Raw genomic sequence first — 12,428 nt, 5'->3', positions numbered from 1 at the left:
ATGGCGAGCGCGGGCCGGGGCCGGAGGGGCGGGGCCGCGCCGCGCGCTGGGAGTGCGGGGCTGTGAGGCGGGGAGGGGGGGGGGGAGCTGGGCCGCCGCCTCCCCACCCGCGGGCAGCGGCGTCCGAGGCGCGGCGCTCGGCTCCGCTCGGCTCCCTTCGGCCGCGCTCGGCTCCGCTCGGGCTCGGCAGGTAAGGCGGGGGCCGCGGCGCTGCCCTCACCCCCTCCCCTCCCTCCCTGGCCTCCCCCCCGCTCCCCCTTCCCGGCCCTGTGGTGCCGGAGCCCCCCCCACACTCCCCTCAGGGCCCCGGGCCCAGCAAATGGCGCCCGCCTGCCCCGGGCCGCGCTGCTGCCGGCCTCGCCTCGCGCCCCAACGGCTGCTAACGGCTGCTAACGGCTGCCGGGCCCCGCGGCTGTCAGGGCTGGCTGCAGCCTTCCCCAACGAGCCGGCCCTCGCAGCCCCCTGCCGGCCCGGAGGGGTGCTCGGGCTCCGTGTTTCCTCCCTCCGCTGGGCTTGCTCCTGGGCACAAAGTTTCTCTGAAATAAAGTTAAAACGAAGCCGCTTTTCGCCCCTTTAACCCCCCCCACAAGCACCTGTCTCCTCAGGCGGCGGCTTCACCCCGCGGCTTTTTACTGCCCGCGTTAACCTAACCTCTTGTGTTTTCTGCTTTCAGTTGCAAGCTCTTTTTTCTTTAAAAAAACAAACAAAAAAAAGAACAAAATCCTGCGTAGTGTTTTGAAGCTGATGTAGGTGAGTAAACAGCTGGAGCATCCTGTGGGGCCGGTACCTGATGTAAAATACCGAGCAGGAGTGTGAGCTGTGTGGTGGGCGCAGGGGCAGGGTGTGCCCCGGGCTGTGCTCACTTGGGTAACTTAATATGGTCGGGGCTCAAGCGTGTCAGCTTGTGCTTCAACAGGGCCTTGGGTATGTTTAGCTGGCTGGGCTGGCGTGCTGTTGAAAATACCTCCTTGGTATGGGGTGGCTAGGGCTGCATTTAGGGCCCTGGGGGAAGGAATCCAGGAAGGAGCCTGGAGCCTTGTGTAGTTTGTCTGGCACCGCTTCCAGTTTGAGGCGGCCTGGTCAGTACACTGAGCTCAGATCTCAGTCGTTGAATACACCTCTAGCTTCAGTATGACATATAATTTAGAAATAAAACATCTTGTTCCATAGGAAATGTATAGATTAATGACATTTTTACTGTCATAGATCTGTCTACTGCATCTCAGATTTCAGGCTTTACCATAACGGTGCTCGTTGTATAGTTAAACTGACATGCTGGGTTGTCTTCAGCAAATGAGTGGGTTTAGTGGTTGCTCTTTGAAAGAAAGAGGCAATTTGAGAACTTCTGAAAACTTCTGAAATCTTGGGGGCTCTGTATCTTTACTATCAGAGTGTCATGGCCTTTGGCACTCATTAAAGGACGTGGCACAATGTCTGTGGCTTAAACACCAAGCCTCTTCAGAGGCCTGTGCTGTTTGGCCTGTCTGTGTGCTGATGGCTGCAGTCAACCAGGGTGACTTGCTTCATTCTCAATTAGAAGCTATATTTTGATGAAATTAGCTTAATAAACAAGCAAAAACAGTACCCAATTTCTTCATGAACTTGCTCAAAATGAATTTGGGGAAGAAAAAAATCTGTGGTAGTCTTTGGGAAGAGCTAAACTCAAGCAAAGCAAAGAAATGACAAAAGCCTATTGGCAAAGCAGTAGGGTTTAACAGTCTATTTACTTGCCTATTTTCTGCGAAGAGTAAATATTTTTACTTTTCTGGTCAAATAGTTGTCTGAGGAGCTGGTTCAAAGGGGAGGCAATAGGACTATTAATCATTAAGAAAGAGCCTGAATTGTTTCCTGTGGCAGCTAGTAAGTTATCTTGCCTTGAAGATCGGTGAGGTGTTTATAGTAAGAAGCATTCCTTCTGCATAAGAAAGCTTGCTGGGGGGGGAGGGAGGAGAGTGTGAAGATGTGACTGTGCAGTACTGTGGTTATTAGTATAATAGTTTGGAATTAGCAAGTTAATAAGCAATAGTAGTTATGAAATACATGCTTAGATTTGGGATCTTGCCTTGAATTTAGCCACTCTTTTGTCCTTTAGCATTTTGTGTTACTTTTGAATTAAATATAAACTTCTGGTAACAAATTATTAATTTGAGGCAGCCTTGAATTTAATGTCTGACTAGCAACTGAAGTGAAACAAAACTCAATCTGACAGTACTGCGTTGTTCATAGATCTAGGAGTATCTTTAGCTTCCCAGGTCAGAGTATTGTCACAGCGGTGTTATCTTTGATTCCAATTACACGACTAGATGCGTTAGGAATTTGTTTCCCAATAATTAGATGGATTTGTTGGAGTCAGTGTTCTTTGTAAGCGGATCAAATAAAGATTCAGCTAATTCTAGTAACTTCTTTTGCTATTACTCTGCAGAGTGGCTGCTTCCCTGTATCACAGTAGTATTTGCATACCGTCATTCTTTTCTCAACCTGAAACCAAGAAGGGATTAATGAAGTCTGTTCTCTGCAGAGTAGATGCATGCAGTGTATACAACAGTGGTTCAACCTTCCCCCTTCTCTAGATACCGTAGACTTGTGCTAACGTTGGCAAATCTGTGATTGTGCAGTTTTTCATAACAAACAAGGGATTGTGACTTCAATTTTAGCCATCCTTTGCCAGCTGACTTATTAGAAACACTTCAGCTTCCTAGGCCTGGTTTCAGATATTTAATAATAATAATTTAACCAAGAATACCAGGTGTAAAATGGGAGAAAGGACCTCAAATCTAAACAAAGTATACCAGTTGTTGATGTTACCTTCAAGGTGCCCCACTAGTGTTGTATGGTTTTAGTCTGATGTATTTGGAGCCCTACTTTGAAGATGTTTGTGTTTTAGTAATTAAAAGACAAGTTCAGTGCCCAAGAGTGTTTTACCATTGCTTTACATTCTTGTACTTGCCCTTCGTCTGCCATAACCTTCTCTGCTCCCTTTTTCTGTTTTTAGCTGCTCTGCCCTACATTGGCTCATGCCTGCATCTCTTCCACCAAATGACTATTCCAGTTGTTCCATCTCTCCCTGTCCTTTACCCCTTACTGTTCAGCAATTCTTCTAATCTCTCTTCTGTTCTCTACTTTTTGAAGTAGAGGAGAATTAGCACTGAGGGCTTCCATTTAATTCTGAGATCTGCTACCAGGCCAGAGCAGCAGGCCTGTGAGCTGCAGGGAGAATTCCACCTGCCTTTGCAGCCCTGGGCTGAAGCATGCTGAGATGTGAGTGACTTGGCTTCAGGTCAGCTTTATCTCCAGTGAGTATAAGCAAACAGGTGCTTGCGAGCTCTGAAGCAGGCTGCATCCAGGTAGTTACAACATAAGCAAAAGGAATATTTCTGAGACTGCAACTGCTGATGTCCTGTTAAGAATCAATATGGAATGTAACTTAGATCTTTTTTATTTTTCAGAAAGATTCTTGAGCTTGATGTTAAAGGCTGTTAAATGTTAGGGGATGACAGATGAGTATCTACTTGCTGTCTTATTTTATTCTGCATGCTACCGATTTCTCTGAAGGAGGTGGCTCAGCTGTCATGGAAGTAATTGAACGGCAGTGCTTGAGCCACCAGACTTCTCAGGCAGTGTGTTAACGTAGGCCAAAATTGTCTTTGTAGCTGAGCATGGACTGTGAATTGTATTGGCTCTGATAAGCTGCTTTGTGGTCATTTCTGCTAAGAGTGTCAGCTACCTGCACCAAACGGGGGAGTGTTTCTCTGGGTCTCCTGTGCCAGCAGGTGGCTTCTAGTCTTTTGTGTTGATTGATTTTTAGATTTTTTTTTCTTGTGTATTTTTATATCTGTTTGGATCTCATAGACAATGATGGAGTTATGTAACTTAATAAAACTGAGTCACTTCCAAATGCTGCCTATATCTCTAAAATAGGGAATCTTCTGTCTTTAATGTTTTACAGTACTACTGACCAAAGTTTTTGTGTGCTATTATTTTAATGGAGTGGGAAAAGGATGTAATATGTGGCTTTGTTTCATTTGAACCTGTATTAACTGCCCAGTGTCTCCTGTGTGCCGGCTTTTACTCCAGCTGACTGTACAATGATAAATTAAGGGGCTATGAGTTACCTCAGGGGGAGGCAGTGGCAACCAAGAGTGAGGTGCAGGCTGTTTCCTGCCCCTGCCAGACTTTCTTGGGGAGTGGATTAATTCTCTTTGGGACCACTCTTCAAGATATTTGCTTATCTTTAAATAAAGATAAAGCTTAGATGTAGCTACATAACTTCAAGTACTGAGGGAAGGAGCTTCCAGATTTAAAAATATTCTAAAAGTGTTTCTAAAGAGGGCTTCTGAAAGACCTAGTTTTGGGAGCTGCCTGTAAGGTGATTCAAATTTGGTGTTTTAGTGCCTGCAGTTATTCTGTGTATGTGCATGTGAACTCTGCCCCGTTGCCCAGGTCAGCAGGGAGGATGGTAAACAGTATTTGTCCCCGTACTGACGCCAGGGGTACAGCACTAGTGACGGGCCTTCTGCTGGACTTTGTGCTGCATGGAATACCTAAGCCCTTCCGTCCTTCATCACCACATCCCCAGCCCCGCTCAGCAGCAGGCTTACACCTTGCCTAGTCTTCTCTTCCTTTTGCTGCTGCTGCACCTGCAGAAGCCCTTCTTGTACTACATGTTCCTTGCCAGATTCATCTCCAGGTGGGCTTTGGCTTCCCTAACCTTGTCCCTGCATACTCGAACAGCATTTTGCTTCCTGCTGTTTCTATCTTGTCAGGAGCACCTGGTTTGTTTATGCAGGTCTCCTGCCACCCTTGCTACATTTGCGCGTCCTGCCTGTAGAGATAGACCATTCCTGGGCACAGAGGAAGTGATCCTACAAAGTCTTACCTGTTTACTGTTATTAAAAATAGAGCAGTAACAGTATAGCTTTGTATCCTTCTGTTCTCGAGCTATTTCTCTTGGAAGAGGTGCAAGTAGTAAGCCGATAGAGCCTATTTCATGAAACCAAGAACAGATGCCTGAGTTAGCAAACAGTTACCTCTTTGCATCAAATCTCTGACTCCAGGAAGCTAAGAAAGGTTTGTTGGAGAATTTGATGCTACATGTTTCTGAAGTGCAACAGACTGTAACTTACCATTTTGGAAACTATTGTTGCGAAGTAAGAGTTCTGTTTAGGCATATGGGTGGCTCTGATACTTTTTAAATCTGTACAGACAGCATTTCAGTGCTCGCATCAAAATGGTTCTGGTTTACTGCATTGATAGTCACCACACCTTATTCTGTTTTTAAAATTGCTTTTCTATCCGGGATAAAATGAATTGTCACCAATATATTCTTCTATTGACTATTGACAGAATGAAATAGAGATTGTTATCAATATTTACAAATCTGGGCTTCTTAATTCTTTAAAACCAGTGATAAAATGCTCACATCTTCTAATCTTTGCTAGTGCCCTGCACCACCTATTTACAGCTTGACTTACTCAGTTCTGCCATTCAACCCTTGATATAAAAGTAATTCTTTAATACATCTGCATAGATTTTCTTGTTGAACATATTAGGAAATAGCTGTTGTTGTGTATTTAAAAGTCTGTGGCCTATTTGTCCTGTTCAGTTTTTAGTTCTCATATATGACACTGAATTTTCAGAATTAGCTTTCAGCCTTCTGTGTCAGTACTCCATAGCCTTGCGCAAGCTGTGTCATCGGGCTGGGCTGTGAGCTTCCAGGTGGCATGGCTAGAGCTACTAGGATCAGGAACTTGATGAGGCTGATACATTTCAACTGTCCTTGTGATATTCCATCACTGCCATCTTTAAACCAGCAGCATTTTTATAACTCCTGCTGCTCACCATGAAGGATAATACTGTCTGGGTTTTGATATTTGTGGTATTAATGTTTGGAGGCTGTCATACATGTATTTATGATCTTGCAGCTGGATAATCTTTCTGTGGAAGCTGCCTTCTCCAAATAGTGTGTCTCAGAAGGAAGCTCAGCTATGTATGGATGAATTCCATTCTTCAAGGACCTATGCTTACTGGAGTATTATTTTTAGACTTGCGGAAAGTAGCTTGGGTTGGCTGGTGAAGAATGGAGAATGGCTGTCTGCTTTGGATGACCAGCAGAAACATTTAATCTTCCACTTTGCTATGCACAGTTGCATCGACAGCATATTAATATATTAACTCTCCTTGAAATAGAGAAGGATCCATTCCCTCTGGAGCTTGTTGCACCTGATTCTGTCAGTCAGGAGCAAATGGAACTGGTGTTGCCAGACTGATTGGAGAGGTTTTGTATGCTGACTCAGTGAAGAAGCTGATACAATCCCTGTAAGGTTTAGCTGCAGAAAATGACCGTTGGGTTGTCATGTGGTAGTCAGATCCAGATTGGTATCTGCTCTCTGCTCCTTTTTCTAAAAGGCAGTGTTCAAACAGTAACTTCTCACTTTGTGCCCAGATGATGCTTGGGAGTAATAGTGAGGTTTGTAAAATTGCAAGCTTTCTGTATCTAACTGCTCTATTGAAAAGTAAAAAATCAGTCCTGCTTTCAAGACAATGATGGATAATGTTGCAATTCTCTTTTGTCATTGTAGGATTCCTGGCTTGTACAACCTGTTTCTCTGGCTTGTTAGATTTTTGATTCAGTGTCTCAATAGAAGAAATTGCCCAACTCTACTTTGAGTGTGGGCATTTGGAAGGCTGAACTGAAACAATAGCCTAATGTGATAATTGCTTGCTTTATTTTGCAGTGTTTTTATAATTGGTCTCTGGAAGTGGGTTGGAGGTAGGAATGTGAGTTTTTTTATAATTATATAAGTAGCCAAAGACTTACTCTGAAAACTCTAGTAACTAAACTGCTGTCATAGTCTAAAAGACAGTGAGTGTATGCCTACTTGAGGGTGGGAGTTTACTGTAGTGGTGCAACTTCAGTTTGTTCCACTGGAACTTTCGATGCCAGAAAGTTCGGAAATGTCAGATCAGATAAATAACACAAACATGACTTGAACACTTTTTGCACACTTCTGCTCTGACAATGTGTGACACCTTATCCGAGAGCACAGGGCACGAGCAGTCTAGCTTTGGAAAGTATTGCTGCTCCCAGAATGCATTTTTCTCTGGTGGATAGAGAAAACAGTATTTCCTACAGCAAGCTGTCGGGAGTGGCTCCTGTATGAACATAGTGTTGGCACCAGTTCTGCCCTTTGTGCTGTTAGAGGAAGAATTCCTTGGTCACTTCCAGAGTGGATGTCATCTCTGTCTAGTGTCTTGCCAGACTAGTAGGTAAGTGCTGCTGGTGGAAGCAGCGAACCCTCTGGTACAAGAACTGGGAAGCTGAACATTAGCACTAGCGCCCCTCTCATCAGGAGTCATGCTGCTGCTTTTTTTCCTCTTGTTCTTCATCTTACACTAGAGAAGGAATACATTTTCATTCTAGGTTGACGGAGCTAAACTTCATCTTGCAAGTGTTTCAGATGTGGCTTGCTGGGTAATGCAATTCCAGTTCCAGGTCCTTTCCTGGATGCACAGAAATGTTCCTGGTATGTGAGATCAGGCTCTAGCTATGGCAGCAGGACTGGAAGCTCGTTCCTGAGCTGTGGCTCCTTGCTGTGACCCATGCAGGTCTGAGATGAGATTAAAAGGTGCTGAAGCTCCAGAGGCCTGCAGTGGTTGTAGGTCCAGAACACAGGCATCTGTAGGTAGGATACCTATATGCTCTGTGCAGGAATGAGAAAGTCCCAGGAAAACAGGAATGTGGCTAGTGGGAAGTAACACTGAAGAGTCAATTTGCAGGGGTTGACGGTAAGAGATGCCCAGGCTCCCTAGAGATTTGCAGGGGGACTACAGTTGGTTGCAGTTCCTTATCTGAACACTTTGGGATATTGCATGTAGGGTCTGATCAGCCCTGTTCTGGGTTTTAATGGATGCCCTGAAAGGGAGGGGAGGGTCAGTGACATGGCTGATAGTTTGTGTGGATGTAAGACAAGGTAGGGGAACAGATTTCTAGCAGGCAGGTTACATTAGTATGCTGTACTGATACAGTTCTCCTGTGGAGAGGCGGTGCTCAAGCTTTCTCCTTTAATACAGAGAAGAGAGCTTTCTTCAGAAAGTGATGTGTGGCCTTCAAGGGAGCAATGTGTTTACTCTGTGTGCCAAAATAAATGTTTAAACTATTTTTGCATTGGTCTGTGTTGTCACTTATATTTTTGTGTGTCTTTACAAAAACCCAAACAACGACAACAAAAGCCATGCTATCAAGCAGTTGGTACTACAACTATCCTTGTTTTGAATTGGGAGGATTAACATTTCTGAGCAGCTGGCAGCTGTTTACAGCACCTTGTTTGATAAAGTAATAACGTACAGTGACCACATCTGAAAGCTCAGGAGTGAGGCCAAGTACACTTAATGCTGGTGCATCTTTCTTATGCCTGATAGCCCAGTAAATGCCTGTGTTGAAAGCTTTATTTCAAACCACTGTGGTGTTGCTAGGTTGAATTGACTTGGAGACTTTAAGGGTTCAAGTTGCCAACTATGAATGCCAGAAGATAAAAAGAGGCTTAGATGAACCTGCTCCTTCACTTTTAAGGTCTAGGATAACTTCCAGTATTTCAGCTGAAATTTCTAGTCTCGTCTTTTAGATTAGTCATGATTTTCCACACTAAATGGGTAGTAGACTTAAGGCAAGTGGGTTTGGAAGGCTTTCCAACTGCTATTAAACCATAAACTGCATCACTTACCAGGCATTTGTAGCAAAAGCTTCTCTTTGAAGTCCATATGTACATATTTGTAACGTGCATGGCACTGAAGTGCTGTGGAAGTTCCTTTCTTAACTCTCACAACAGCGTTCCTTGGGGAATTAGAATGCTAAATGCTTGGTCTGCCATGGGTGTTCCCAAGGACACAAATTATCGTATCTTCAAGTGTAGTTGCAACTTGGCTTGAGGGTTGCCAAATCTTCAGTGAAGGTTTTCCAGTTGAAGTAAAAAAATCATTAGCCTGTGCTACCAGGCAAGCCTGTAATTATTTCAGGGGGGGAAGTGTTTCCTTTGGGCTATTCAGTGCTCTGGAAGTGCTGTGTTTGTCACTTGCATTGCAATAAAAAAAACGTTGATTTTTTGTGACTGGCTGATGCCATTTCCTGCCAGCAGCAGGAGAGCAGCCAGATGTACTCTGGGTGTGAAGAAGTGCAGCAGGCCTTTGTGGAGGTGGAGCACTGTTCCAAATGCTTTTCCTCTACTACAACTCCATCCTCTTCCAAAATGGCCTCTGGTGTTTTTCAGAATCATACAAGGTGTGTGAGATCACCTAACAGCAAGCACTGTGCCTGGCATTGATATTCCCCCATGTCCTAGAGAGGGTAAGAAATGGCACGAAAATACCTGCTGGATTTTCCATACCATGAACTTGTTCACTCAAGCTTGCGCTGTAGCTCCTGGCTGAAGCCTGGAAGTCCTGTGCATTGGGTATGCATTGAATATACACTTCCCTGTCCATTTGGATGTGTTTTGGGTTTTTTATGGTCTGATAGCAACCCTAAGCACTGCCAGCAGTTCTGTCTTTGAGCACACCTTTCATGAGTTAATCTGCTTTGGAGAGAAGCTTGATGAGACAGGTGTGCCTCGCTGTTACCCAGAGGAAAATACAGCAGTTATTTTGAAACTGCCTAGATTGTGTTCTTTAAGGAAAGGGTATTCCAGGAAACGGCATAAAACAATCCGAATTCAGATGCTAATAACTTCATGCACACAGGGGAGTGTCAACTCAGTGTCCAAATAGAGGTCCTTAAACACTGTCATTCTGGCAGTGGTGCTGAAACATTCAGCTGATTGAAGATGTTACAGGACGTGGATGTATGTATAATGAAACTCATTCTGAAGACAGGAATTGCATGTGCTGCAGTGTAATGTAAGACAGGTCTGAAAGCTTGTACTAACTTGTTTTACGCTGTGGTTATCACCTTTCCTTCCTACTTTCCGTTAGAGAGATTTGCAAGCTCTTTTATCACCGTGTAAGATTTTAAGGAACGCGTGTGAGTAGGAAGCACGCATCCTTTGTGAATGAAAGGGAGATGGTATCTTTGTACTGTTACATCTGTATCGCCTTCCTGCTTGGGTGAGAAACTTCAGTGCCTGGATTAGTTCCATTAGAAGGGCCCAGAGCTGTGGCGAGTGCTTCAGAGCATCTGCTGCCTCTGCTCCCACTGGGGATGTGGTCGTCTCTGATGGTCCAACCTAAATGTCTGACAGGAGCAGCCTAGCATGCAATAGTAAGTTGTACTGGAGTTGCACTATGCATAGAAAGCAGAGGGTAGACAAAGGTGTTAAAACAAAAAATAAACTGATATTTCTATGCTGCATAGAAATAATCAAGGGCCCTATTGCTGCTAAGTTGCTTGAGGGCATTCCACTTAGGAGGAGTTATTGTTGCAATTAAATGGCAGTCCTTGGCATTAAGCATCTTCAGCTTTAAATCTCTTCCTTGGAGACAGTCCAGTTAATTGGAATATATGTTGTTGCTTAGTTTTCTATTATTCATATGTCATTAACTATAAAGCAATTAAAGGACTTTAAAAAAAAAAAAAATAAAAATAAATCTATACAGTCATACCCAAGAACTTTTTTTTACTGTTCAGCCAGACTCAGTTTCTTCTTCTGTAGCTGCTATGTGAAACAGACAGTAATGTATAGTGACATATATCCAGTAAACATCCAGTCTTCCCTGTGTATCCTAAAGAATTTGTGTATAATATCAAAAATGTTTGTTTTTCATGCACAATTTCTATAAAGGAAGTAACACGTGGAGGAATGGGTTAAGTTCTTGTTAGGTGAAATTCTGTTATTTCAAAGAGGTGTTGTCTCTTTTTTGGTCATTAGGATCATTCTGAGTGACCAAAAAGCAGTTGCATTGAGACATGACCCATGTGAAATATAAATTTGGGCTCCAAAAGCAATTGCTATTAAAATGTATGTTTAGATACCATTGTTGTATACTCTTCAGTTGCATCCAAGGCTCTGTCAAAATTTCAAAGCTTATCAGCTGTCTCAACCAGGGGCAGAACTGGTTTTAATTGTTTGCTTTGTGGCAAGGAAACGGGCGATACAGGCTGATACAGACTGTTTGATTGCACCTCTATTGCCATGGTGTTTTTAACTTCATGCCTTCATGGTAATCAGCAACAACTGCTTTTTTTTTTTTTTTTTTTTTTTTGCTACTGTCACTTAATCCAATGGTGAGTAAAATACAAAAAAAAAAAAAAAAAGTGATAAAAGACCAAGGTTGTTTGACCAAGCCGTCACTGATATTAAGGTTTACAGAAAGTAGTTTTAGTGACTATCCTGTATTTACCCAGTGGAGTAAGTGCACTTACTGGTTGAGCTGTCTGATATGACACACACTAAAGTGACTTCTTGAGCATTGTTGTGCTGCAATGGGAAGTAGAGCAGGTTGTTAAACCATCACAGGAGCTGTTTTGGCAATTTATGGAATTTCTGGATTTATGGGACTTCTGAAAAAATCTGTTCAAACACAGTCAAAAGTAGCACATGTCTTAGCATACCTCCATTTTAAATTAAACAGGGTAGTGTGTTATTTCCTGATAAACGTGTACAGGCTGGTACCTTTACCTAATAAAATCAGCGTACCTTAATGACTCTGGCATAACTATGGCAATAGAGATTTGGGGCAATAGTAACATTCTTGTAGTCATGGTTTTGCTGTACATTTTGGAGAATTTTCTTCTGTGAACATTAGGAGGATAGCTCCTGACAACAGCTAATCTCATTCTCTTTGTGGATCAATCCTTTATAAAGTTTATAAGGGGTTGCTTTTGGGATTGCATAGCGATAGCAAAAAGATCCTCGAGCACAGAGCATGTGAGAGGGTTTTCATAAATGATCAAGAAGTATTGTACATCAGGGTTTTTGAAATATAAGTCAGTCATGTGACTGTCTTATGCCTTAGAAAACAGCCCAGCTGTAAAATGAAGTAAAACCAGTATCAAACAGTATCTTGCATGAAAAACAGATGCTCTGCATGAACTGGATTTTTTTCTGAATAAGTACAAAAGCAACAGTGTTCTCTTACATTATTTTTTTTTTATGTACTCAGTTGATGTTAACTGTTCTTAAAATAGTGACAAATTCATTTGCTGTAACTGTACTTAAACACATCCTCTAGGAAGAGAAATAACACCTTAATTTGAAAGCATTAAGGATAGAGGCATATCTTTCAAATGATTTGTTTGCCACTAAGTTCTTTTCATTAGTGAAAACTTGAGATAAATTTTCAGTGTTGGTCTGATATTTCTTCTTTTCTGTTTTGGTTTTGCTTGTTAAGTGTTTTTGCTCGTTTTCCTATTTTATTTTTATTTGGTTACGTTCGGTCCCAATACAAATGGGTCATGGCTAAATCAGGTCTTCAAAGGAAGATAAAACTGAAATTCTGTA

The 12,428-nt window shown here is 42.9% G+C and overlaps 1 protein-coding gene across 2 annotated transcripts in view; it reads left to right on the top strand.

The window, feature by feature from the left end:
* The first annotated feature begins 53 nt into the window (after positions 1–53).
* The window catches only part of SETD3 (SET domain containing 3, actin N3(tau)-histidine methyltransferase), a 56,501-nt gene continuing 44,126 nt past the window's right edge, over positions 54–12,428 (top strand). Inside the window, exons 1-2 of one of the 2 annotated variants that reach the window (XM_084288554.1) lie at positions 54–190; positions 674–750. The gene's annotated coding sequence lies outside the window, so the exon portion shown is untranslated. The remainder of the gene's footprint in view (positions 191–673; positions 751–12,428) is intronic. The other variant, XM_084288555.1, reaches the window with a different exon arrangement.

The sequence above is a fragment of the Netta rufina genome (genome assembly GCF_964035555.1).
Source record: "Netta rufina genome assembly, chromosome: 5".
Classification (NCBI taxonomy): Eukaryota; Metazoa; Chordata; class Aves; order Anseriformes; family Anatidae; genus Netta; species Netta rufina.
This window is presented reverse-complemented; position numbering and strand designations above follow the sequence as displayed.